This window comes from Myotis daubentonii, chromosome 7, assembly GCF_963259705.1.
Source record: "Myotis daubentonii chromosome 7, mMyoDau2.1, whole genome shotgun sequence".
In the NCBI taxonomy this organism is placed as follows: Eukaryota; Metazoa; Chordata; class Mammalia; order Chiroptera; family Vespertilionidae; genus Myotis; species Myotis daubentonii.
Genome location: NC_081846.1, coordinates 93,862,930 through 93,873,457, shown reverse-complemented (window position 1 = coordinate 93,873,457; position 10,528 = coordinate 93,862,930). Strand labels below are relative to the sequence as shown.

The 10,528-nt window shown below is 55.0% G+C and overlaps 1 pseudogene; it reads left to right on the top strand.

Annotated features, from left to right (window-relative positions):
• The first annotated feature begins 4,882 nt into the window (after positions 1–4,882).
• Positions 4,883–7,039, top strand: LOC132238896 (zinc finger protein 329-like; annotated as a pseudogene).
• Positions 7,040–10,528: the final 3,489 nt, after the last annotated feature.

Genomic DNA, 10,528 nt, shown 5'->3' with positions numbered 1-10,528 from the left:
ACAATCGGAAATTGTTTGCTGAGCAACGTTTAATCTTTCAGCAAGTTGTTTTTGAGTGACATGCTCCTTCATCCAATAATGCTTGAAATTGTTGGTCTTCAAAGTTTTTCTGTTGACCTGGATGTTCTTTGTCTTTCACTTCGAAATCATCACTTTTAAAGCATTTAAACCAGCGTTCACAAGTATCTTGAGATGGAGCATGTTCACCATAAACTTCCCAAAGTAGATGATAACTTTCAGCAGCACTTTTCTTCAAAATAATGAATAAAAACTTCCCGCAAATGCTCTTTTTTGGGCACGAAATTCAACATTTTTAAGCGTAAAAATATCTATGATGTTAACACCTTCAGAAAATTTGACATATGAAGTTTGGAAGCTTGTTGTCAATACAACAAAATAACATACATATCAAATCGCATATATATCAACATATGTGTAACTCCATCTATTGAAAAAAATCCGCATTAGTAACCGGTACACCTAGTATACTGTCGGTGCTTTACAGTTGCTGGTATAATGGAAAGACTAGAGTCGGCTTTCCGACAGGTATGTTCAGGCGGCTGTCTCTGAATTGCCCATGAAATGGGACTGGCAGGACTCTGGGAGCGTGCTTGGGTGGTGATCTGGGCCCTGCGGTGAGATGGCACTGCCCACGCAATGAGGCCTCCCACTCCCAGGAGCTGGAGAAGCCAGGATGAGTTCCTGGCAGGGCAGGGCAGGGCAGGGCAGGGCAGGGCAGGGCAGGCAGCCTCCAGACGGCGGTGGCATGGCAGGGCTTCCAAAATTAACCTGCAGCCACCCTACCCAGCCCCCCCACCCAAAAGGGCTTGGGAGCTTGGGGAGCTGGGCCTGCACCACCCCATCTTTCAGTTCCTCAGACATGGGTCTGAAGTTAGACTTTGCTAACCGACAATTTCCTCTGCTTTTCCTCCCCCGCCCCCCCCTCTTTTTTAAACTCTCGCCTGTAGCTGCAGGCAAAGGCTATTTTTATGGCCAGGGGTTTGATTTCTCAAAAGGAGGGTGACAGGTGGTGGATATTTTAGTACTAGTACTCTGTCCTTCCGTCTAATGAAAGGAATTCAGGTACAAATTAAACCCAAAATATACAAAGCTGTTTAAGATTTTTTTTCTGATTAAAAATGTTGAGTATAATCATTGCAAAAAACTCAAGACAATACCGAAAGCTCTTAAGATGAAAGCGATCGTTACTAGAAGCCCATCTTCTGAGAGAAGCACCCTCTGGCATATTGATACATTTCCTCCCTGTGCTTTTCGGCAAGTCCCAGCCCCTGAGGTGAAGACCGGCGCCAACTGCAAGCCCGGGATGGTCGGTGCCGGAGCCCCGCCCGCGGCCCGCAGGCGACGCGAGACCCGAAAGCTTCTGGGCGGCCGTTTGCACGGAGTACACCCCACCCGCGCACCGCACCCCGCGCACCGCACCCCGCGCACTGCACCCCGCGCACCGCACCCCGCGCACCCGACCCGCGCACCGCACCCCAACCCCGGGGGCAGCGTCAATCCCACCGCAGAGCCCCGCTCCCGGGCCTGGCGACTCCGGCGCCTGCGGGTTGTCCCAGGTCGCCCTGGCACGGCAGCGCCTTGTCGCTCCGTTTCCCGAGTAGTTAGGTCCTAACTGTAGTAGTTTTGTTCTAAAACTCAGTGGCCACTTGGAAAAAGAAAACGCATCATTTGACAAAAACCAAGCTTAAGCAACGCAGACAGAGCGTGGAAGGCAGCGATTGCAACCGGCGCCGGCCCTGCCGGCCCCCCCGCCCCCTCCACCGCTTCCAGCCTCCCCGGTTCTGCTCAGCTCGACTCCCCGCGAGCAGGTGCTGAACGAGCGGGTGAACGAACGGCCCCAGGACCTGCCGTTCCCATCCCCACGGGGTTGGGGGAGGCTCCGCCACCACGGAGCCGGGGCCTTGGAGGTCCTCTGCGAGGCAGGGGGACAGGCCTGCGCCCCCAGATGTGCCCTGGACAGCGGGCGGGGGGGAGGCGCAGGCAGCCGGGGCCTCTGCTTCAGAGCCGGGCTTGGAGGAGGGCAGGCTCCGGAGTCACAGAGACCGCGTGCCGGATGGAGCTCAGACCCCGCGCTGGCTCTTTAACTCCTCCCCGGGAATGACCCGGTACCGACCCTCCCGGTACCGACCCTCCCCGCGGGCCCAGTGCGGGGACAGCCGCGACCAGCAGGGGATCCAGCTCCGGGCCCAGCGGCTGACCTAGACCCGCTCTCCCGCCGCGGCGGCCCGCGGTCAGCGCAGCACAGCCGCGGGCACAGCCGCGGGGACAGCGCGGGCAGAGCGTGGGGACAGAGCGGGGACAGCCGCGGGCAGAGCGTGGGGACAGCGCGGGGACAGCGCGGGGACAGCCGCGGGCAGAGCGTGGGGACAGCGCGGGGACAGCGCGGGGACAGCCGCGGGCAGAGCGTGGGGACAGCGCGGGGACAGCCGCGGGCAGAGCGTGGGGACAGAGCGGGGACAGCCGCGGGCAGAGCGTGGGGACAGCGCGGGGACAGCGCGGGGACAGCTGTGGGCAGAGCGTGGGGACAGCGCGGGGACAGCCGCGGGCAGAGCGTGGGGACAGCGCGGGGACAGCTGCGGGCAGAGCGTGGGGACAGCGCGGGGACAGCCGCGGGCAGAGCGTGGGGACAGCGCGGGGACAGCCGCGGGCAGAGCGTGGGGACAGAGCGGGGACAGCGCGGGGACAGCTGCGGGCAGAGCGTGGGGACAGCGCGGGGACAGCCGCGGGCAGAGCGTGGGGACAGAGCGGGGACAGCGCGGGGACAGCCGCGGGCAGAGCGTGGGGACAGCGCGGGGACAGCGCGGGGACAGCCGCGGGCAGAGCGTGGGGACAGCGTGGGGACAGCGCGGGGACAGCCGCGGGCAGAGCGTGGGGACAGCGCGGGGACAGCCGCGGGCAGAGCGTGGGGACAGCGCGGGGACAGCCGCGGGCAGAGCGTGGGGACAGCGCGGGGACAGCCGCGGGCAGAGCGTGGGGACAGCGCGGGGACAGCCGCGGGCAGAGCGTGGGGACAGCGCGGGGACAGCCGCGGGCAGAGCGTGGGGACAGCGCGGGGACAGCCGCGGGCAGAGCGTGGGGACAGCGCGGGGACAGCTGCGGGCAGAGCGTGGGGACAGCGCGGGGACAGCCGCGGGCAGAGCGTGGGGACAGAGCGGGGACAGCCGCGGGCAGAGCGTGGGGACAGCGCGGGGACAGCGTGGGGACAGCTGTGGGCAGAGCGTGGGGACAGCGCGGGGACAGCCGCGGGCAGAGCGTGGGGACAGCGCGGGGACAGCGCGGGGACAGCCGCGGGCAGAGCGTGGGGACAGCGCGTGGACAGAGCGGGGACAGCGCGGGGACAGCCGCGGGCAGAGCGTGGGGACAGCCGCGGGCAGAGCGTGGGGACAGAGCGGGGACAGCCGCGGGCAGAGCGTGGGGACAGCGCGGGGATAGCCGCGGGCAGAGCGTGGGGACAGCGCGGGGACAGCCGCGGGCAGAGCGTGGGGACAGCGCGGGGACAGCCGCGGGCAGAGCGTGGGGACAGAGCGGGGACAGCCGCGGGCAGAGCGTGGGGACAGAGCGGGGACAGCCGCGGGCACAGCGCGGGGCCGCTCCCTTCCGGGCAGGCGCACCGCCCCCTCCCGCTCCCACCACTGCCCGCCGCTCCTCCTGGTCCTGGCTCCCTCCCGCTCCCTCTTCTGCTGCTCCAGCTTTTTGCAAGAAGAGGAACAGGAAGTGAAGCTGTAGGAGCAGAAAAAGGACAGGAACCCCCCCCCTCCCCCCCTCCCTCCCCCCCCCCCCCCCCCGCCGCGAGTGAGGGGTGGGGCTTGTGGAAGGCAGCGGGCAGGGCTCCGGGCGGCCCTGGCGACCCCCTGGGAATGAGGCGCCTGACCCGGCTGCTCTGATAGCGCCCAGCCCTGCGCTCCCTCCCGGCGGTGAGAGGGGTTGCGGGGGAGCTGGGGATGGAGGCCCAGGCTCAGATGAGGTCAGTGCTTGGGGGATGCTCCAAGCGGACCGGGGCTCCATTTACACCCGGCAGGACCCCTCTGAGATAAAGTAGCAAATCACAATCCTAACTATTGTCAGCAACTGCCAATTTAGCACCTACAGCAGCGGTTCTCAACCTGTGGGTCGCAACCCCTTTGGGGTCGAACGACTCTTTCACAGGGGTCGCCTCAGACCATCGGAAAACACATATATAATTACATATTGTTTTCGTGATTAATCACTATGCTTTAATGATGTTCAATTTGTAACAATGCAAATACATCCTGCATATCAGATATTTACATGACCATTCATAACAGTAGCAAAATTACAGTTATGAAGTAGCAACGAAAATAATTTTATGGTTGGGGGTCACCACAACATGAGGAACTGTATTAAAGGGTCGCGGCATCAGGAAGGTTGAGAACCACTGACCTACAGTGAACCAACAACCACACCAGCCTTTCACACACTTTATCTCATCCAATAGCACATGCCACGTGCAACACGCGTCACTTATCTCACTTTGCAGATGCGGAAACAGAGGTTAAAATCTGTCCAAGGTCACACAGGTGGCAGAGCTACTATGGCCACAGTTTGTCTGATGTGAAGGTAGTAGCATGAGCTATGAGATTGTTAATTAAAAGATTGATATATAATCGTGAAATTTGGAAATCTGCCTTCATTTCCAACTATAGGGCATCGATCAAGTAACATGTATTAGCTCCACGTACAAGGATTAAGAATGATGTCGCAATATTTAACAACGGGGGGATATTTGCACAGTATAGTCTTAAGGAGAAATAGTATATTTAATGTGATTCCATTTTTGTGAGATAAACAAATGTAAGACCTTACAAATATGGTTAGGGAAAAATCATGGATACATAGAAAAATGCCTAGAAGGATCAATGCCAAGAGGCTAATCTTGGGCCTTAGCAAGGTGGGATCCTAGGCGATATTTCCTTCATTCCTTATTGTTCATTTGTATTTTCTAACTCTCCAACAACATCCCTGTATGATTTCTTTTCAAAAGTCAGAGGAAAGGGGTCCTGGGCTGGAAAGGAGGGACCCTGCTCCAGCGCGGGCTCTGCCTCTGGCTGGACTCTTGGACGAGTCCTTTTCCTTCTGGGGCTGGCATCTTCGCCTATAACACGAGTGACTGCTCAGTAGACAGGAAGGCCGAAGATCGGGATCATATATATTGTGTTCTAGAAGTGTCTGTAACACAGGTCATGCTCCTTAAACAGTGAATTAATGGGTAAATGGGTGCATGCTATGAGATTTGAGAATTAGGGGCTGTGGGGGGTGGGAGAGTTTCAAAGCCATGGCATGCAGTTTGGTTCTCAAAGGCAGCCCAGAAGCAGAAGACGTGGCGGTTCTGGGACTCTGCGGAAGCCTCTGTTACATTCAGCTCATCAGCACAGGAAGGCGGCTCAGAGCTCTGGGCTTGGTGTTGAACAGACTTGATTTCTGGGGCCAGTGCTGCTCTTTGCTGGCTGTGAAATCTTGAGCTAATTATACAGATTTTCCTAAGCTTGTTTATTTTCACCTGTAAAATAAAAGTAATAATTAGTATGTAGCTCATAGGATTGCTGAGCATTTGAACAATCTGTTTAAATATTAGTTCAAAACGATAGACTAAATCCAGCTATTTTTTCCTATTCCAAACCTTAGACACACCAGAAAGATAAATAGATATATAGCCCATAAATGTTTTGGCACACAAGAAGGGGAAACCTCAGTGGATTGGAAATGATGAGGAATTCCTAAAAGAAGAAAGATGGTGAAGTGAGAAGAAAGAAACTACTGCCTAAAAGTAGGAGAGACCTGCTGCGAAAGGTGGGAGTGGCTTTCAAGGTGCTACAAGCTTGGAGACAGTGGGTGGGGGTGGCCATACCTGACAGGGGGATGGGTTTGGATGTTACAGTAGGAACAGCTACCTACTCCTCCAATCCCACCTTTCCTGCTTACCACAGCAGCAGCAGCAGGGATCCCTGCCTCCATCATGGGTTGCCTTGACTTCATCTTTTAATGAAAGCAGGAGGAGTCACCTGGGGAGAAGCTGTATAAATGTACAGAATGTGGCAAGTGCTTCAAACGGAACTCTTCTCTCATTTTGCATCACTGAACTCACACTGGAGAGAAACCTTATACCTGTAACGAGTGTGGAAAATCCTTCTCCAAGAACTATAACTTGATTGTGCATCAAAGAATCTACACGGGAGAGAAGCCCTGCCAATGCAGTAAGTGTGGGAATGCCTTCAGCGATGGGTCAGCTCTGACACAACACCAGAGAATTCACACCCAGGATAAACCTTACGAATGCCTAGACTGTGGAGAAACCTTCGATCAAAACTCATCCCTGATTTTGCATCAAAGAACTCATATGGGGGAAAAACAAAACTGATGTAACAATGGGAAGCCTTTCACAGACATCTCCCACCTTGCTGTGCATCTCAGGATCCACACTGGGGAGAAGCCCTAGGAATGTAGCAAGTGTGGAAAGGCTTTCGGGTTGGCTCGTACCTCACCCAGCATGAGAGGACTCACACCAGAGAGAAGCACTTTGAATGAGCGGAATGCGGAAGTTCTTCAACCGTAACTCTTACCTCTTCCTGCATCAGATAATCCATTCTGGGGAGAAGCCCTATGAGTGTAAAGAGTGTGGGAAGATGTTCATCGAGAGTGCTTACCTCATCAGGCACAAGAGGATTCACACTGGTGAGAAGCTCTGTGGCTGTGACCAGTGTCAGAAACTTTTCAGGAACATTCCTGGTGAGAAGGCCTATAAGTGTAGTTGGTGTGCAAAGCCTTCAGGGACTGCTCCTGCCTGACCAACCACCAGAGAATTCACACCAAGGAGACCCTGTACCAGTGTCTAGAGTGTGGGAAGTCCTTCAAATAGAACTCTCAACTTGCAGTACGTCACAGACTCCACAGCAGGGAGGGTCCCGGCCAGTGTCCTCAGTGTGGGAAAATGTTCAGAAGGAGCTCAGCCCTTGTCCAAAATCAGAGAACACACCCTGGAGAGCAGCTCACAGAACTATAATAGATATGGGCACACTTGTTTCCCAAATGCGCTCAAAAACCTGTGTGAGGGAGGGTATGCTCAGGGTGATTCCTCCCTGTCGGTAAAAAAGAATTTTTTAAATTCATGTGATGAAACCTATGTGTGTGTGTGTGTGTGTGTGTGTGTGTGTGTGTTTAATGTATTGATTGTTCTTTTGAGAGAGACATTGATTTGTTGTTCCACTTACACATTTATTAATTAACTAGGGGCCCGGTGCACGAAATTCGTGCACTGGGTGTGTGTGTGGGGGTGTCCCTCAGCCCAGCCTGCCCCCTCTCACATACTGGGAGCCCTCAGGTATTGACCCCCATCACCCTCCAATCGCAGGATCGGCCCCTTGCCCAGGCCTGACGCCTCTGACAGAGGTGTCAGGCCTGGGCAGAGGACCCTCATTTCCCCCCATCACTGGTTCTGCCCCCAGCCCAGGCCTGATGCCTCTGCCCCAGGTGTCAGGCCTGGGCAGGGGACCCCCATCTCCCTCTGATCACTTGCTCCACCCCCCGCCCAAGCCTGACGCCTCTGACCCAGGCTTCAGGCCTGGGCAAGGGGACCATCATATCCCTCCAATCCCCGGCTCCGGCCCCCACCCAGGCCTGATGCCTCAGCCAGAGGAGTTGACCCTCATCACCCTCCGATCACCAATCACCGGATCGGCCACTTGACCAGGCCTGAGGCCTCCGGCAGAGGTGTCAGGCCTGGGCAGGGGATCCCCAGCTCCCCGCGGTTGCAGGTTCCGCCCCTGCCCAGGCCTAACACCTCTGGCCGAGGCATTAGGCCTGGGCAGGGGACTCCCAGCTCCCCGTGATCTCCCGCTCTGCCCCTGCCCAGGCCTAATGCCTCTGGCCGAGGCATCCGGCCCGGGCAGCGGGGACTCGCAGCGGCAGCAGCGCCGCGATCTCCCACTCTGCCCCTGCCCAGGCCTAACGCCTCTGGCTGAAGCATTAGGCCTGGGCAGGGGACCCCCAGCTCCCCGCAGTTGCAGGCTCCGCCCCTGCCCAGGCCTAACGCCTCTGGCCTAGGCGTCTGGCCTGGGCAGCGGGGACCCACAGTGGCAGCGGGGGGTGCCACGATCGCACGGGCTCTGCCCCTGCCCCTGCAGGACGCCTCTGGATGAGGCGTCCGGCTCGGGCAGTGGGGACCCGCAGCTGCAGCGGCCCCACGATCGTGGGCTCCGCTTTAGGCCCAGGCAAGGGACCCCTAGCTCCCGGGACTGCCAGCTTAGATCGAGCCCCGCTCCCATCGCTGGCTCCACCCCTACTTTCTGCTATCACTGGCCAGGGCGGCAAAGGCGCCTGATTCTCTGATCAGGGCTGGGGGGCAGGGCAAAGGCGGCCCCAGGGCCGCCTTTGCCCTGCCCCCCAGCTCTTAGCTTCCCCCTGGGTTTCCGATCACTGTCAGTGGCAGGGGGCTTCTTCCTGCTTTCCCTTTCGCCTCCCTGCATTGTGCCTACATATGCAAATTAGCCGCCATCTTTGTTGGCAGTTAACTGCCATCTTAGTTGGCAGTTAATTTGCATATAGCCCTGATTAGCCAATGAAAAAGGTAGCGCCGTACGCCAATTACCATTTTTCTCTTTTATTAGTGTAGATTCTTGTATGTGCCCTGATGAGGGATCGAACCCACAACCTTGGTGTATCAGGAAGATGCTCTAACCAACTGAGCTACCTGACCAGACCCAATAAAACTTTTTTATTTTAAGGAAAAAAGTAAGTCACCTGCAATGCGACCTCTGTGATAATCATCATTTAGTATTTTGGTGGCCATCCTTTCCCCTATCTCCTTATGTGTACATCATTTTTCACATATGGGGGTCCCATCACACATGTGGCTTTTAAATATAGAAACTTATTTTTTATTGTTTCTCTTCCCTATCGAGTGAATTGAATGTGGAGCATTCCTTACCCATATTATTAAGTTGATACATTAGGGCAGTGGTCGGCAAACTGTGGCTTGCGAGCCACATGCGGCTCTTTGACCCCTTGAGTCTGGCTATGAAGTTTCAATCACACTGTATGTGCATGCCTGCACGTGGTATTTTGTGGAAGAGCCACACTTAAGGGGCTGCAGTTTTCTGACCACTGCATTAGGGAACTCCTGGAGGGAACCCAGGATAGTGGTAAATGTGGCAAAGGCATCGGAATGATCACCCTGTACAGAACATGATACAGATACGCTGGAATAACTCCTTTGGATGTCAGGAGGATGCTTCTCTGGAGACACCCAGCTGCTCCTGTCTTAGAGTGAGTTAACTGGAAAGAGCCTGTGACTGTGTTCAGTAACTGATAAGTCTGATGGATCCTTGAATTGGGAGTGTCTTCCTGTTGTACATAAGCAAACTCTTAGCAGAATCAAGTGTGATCAGTGAGAGCAGCTTTCAGCAGGAGCTGTATTGTCTCGTCTGGATCGGCAGTGATAGCCTGGTGAGAGGCCCCCATAATGCTCCACACCACAGCAAGTGCAGAATCAGAGGAGATGGCTGTTTAGATGCATTTCCCACCTGCTAGGTGCTGAGGACTCATTTCAGAAGAGGCACTTGGGGGAGGATGTTGCTTGTGAATGAACAGCGACATTGTCCCTCCTAAGGAAAGACTGAGCATGAGGATGGAGCGGGCTGCTGTAGAGATGTGATGCACTGCTTTAGTTGTTGAATAAAAATGACTGAGTTGGTATGTTTACATTTTTCCTTTTATTGTTGTTAACTTAGGACATTTCTGATTTGTTCAGTGCTGAACCATAATTATAAAGGTTTTGTTGCCATATTGAAATGTTATGATGTGGCAGGCAACAACAAAAAAAGACATAAAGTAGATTTGCTGTATGACAGCCATCTGGAGATACGTTTACATGTGGATGTTGTTCATCTATCTATATATAATAGAGAAATATGCTAATTAACCAGGACACCATAACGGGTCGACTGGACAGGAAGAGGTTGCGTGTGCAGCGTCGGGGGCCCGACGGCAGGGACCTCCACGCGCCTGTGCTGGGAGAGGGCCTGATCAGCAGTGGCTGTGACTGCCGCGGGGCCTGAGGAGTGAGGCAGGGCTGGACCAGCGACTCTAGGGTGGGCGACACCGTGCGATGTTGAATCGTGTGCTGGGCTCCTAGTGGAGAAATAAATGTGGTTTTGTTAGGGAAAAAAATATAGGCTAATATCCCTAATGAATATAGATGCAAAAATCCTCAATAAAAATATTTTTAATCCTCATTTGAGGACATATTGATTGAGTTTAGAGCAGGGATGGGGACTGTCCAGCCCTCAGGATGAATAAGGCCAGTGAAATAATTTGATCTGGCCCTGCCAAGACATTAGAGGTGAGTTAATTAAATATTTTCAGGATAATTTTTAAGTTGATAATTTTGTATGGCCCACAAATTATGTTATAAATATCCAAATGGCCATTGGCAGAAAAAAGGTTCCCCACCCCTGTTTTAGAGATAAAGGAAGAGAGGGGGGGGGGAGAGAGA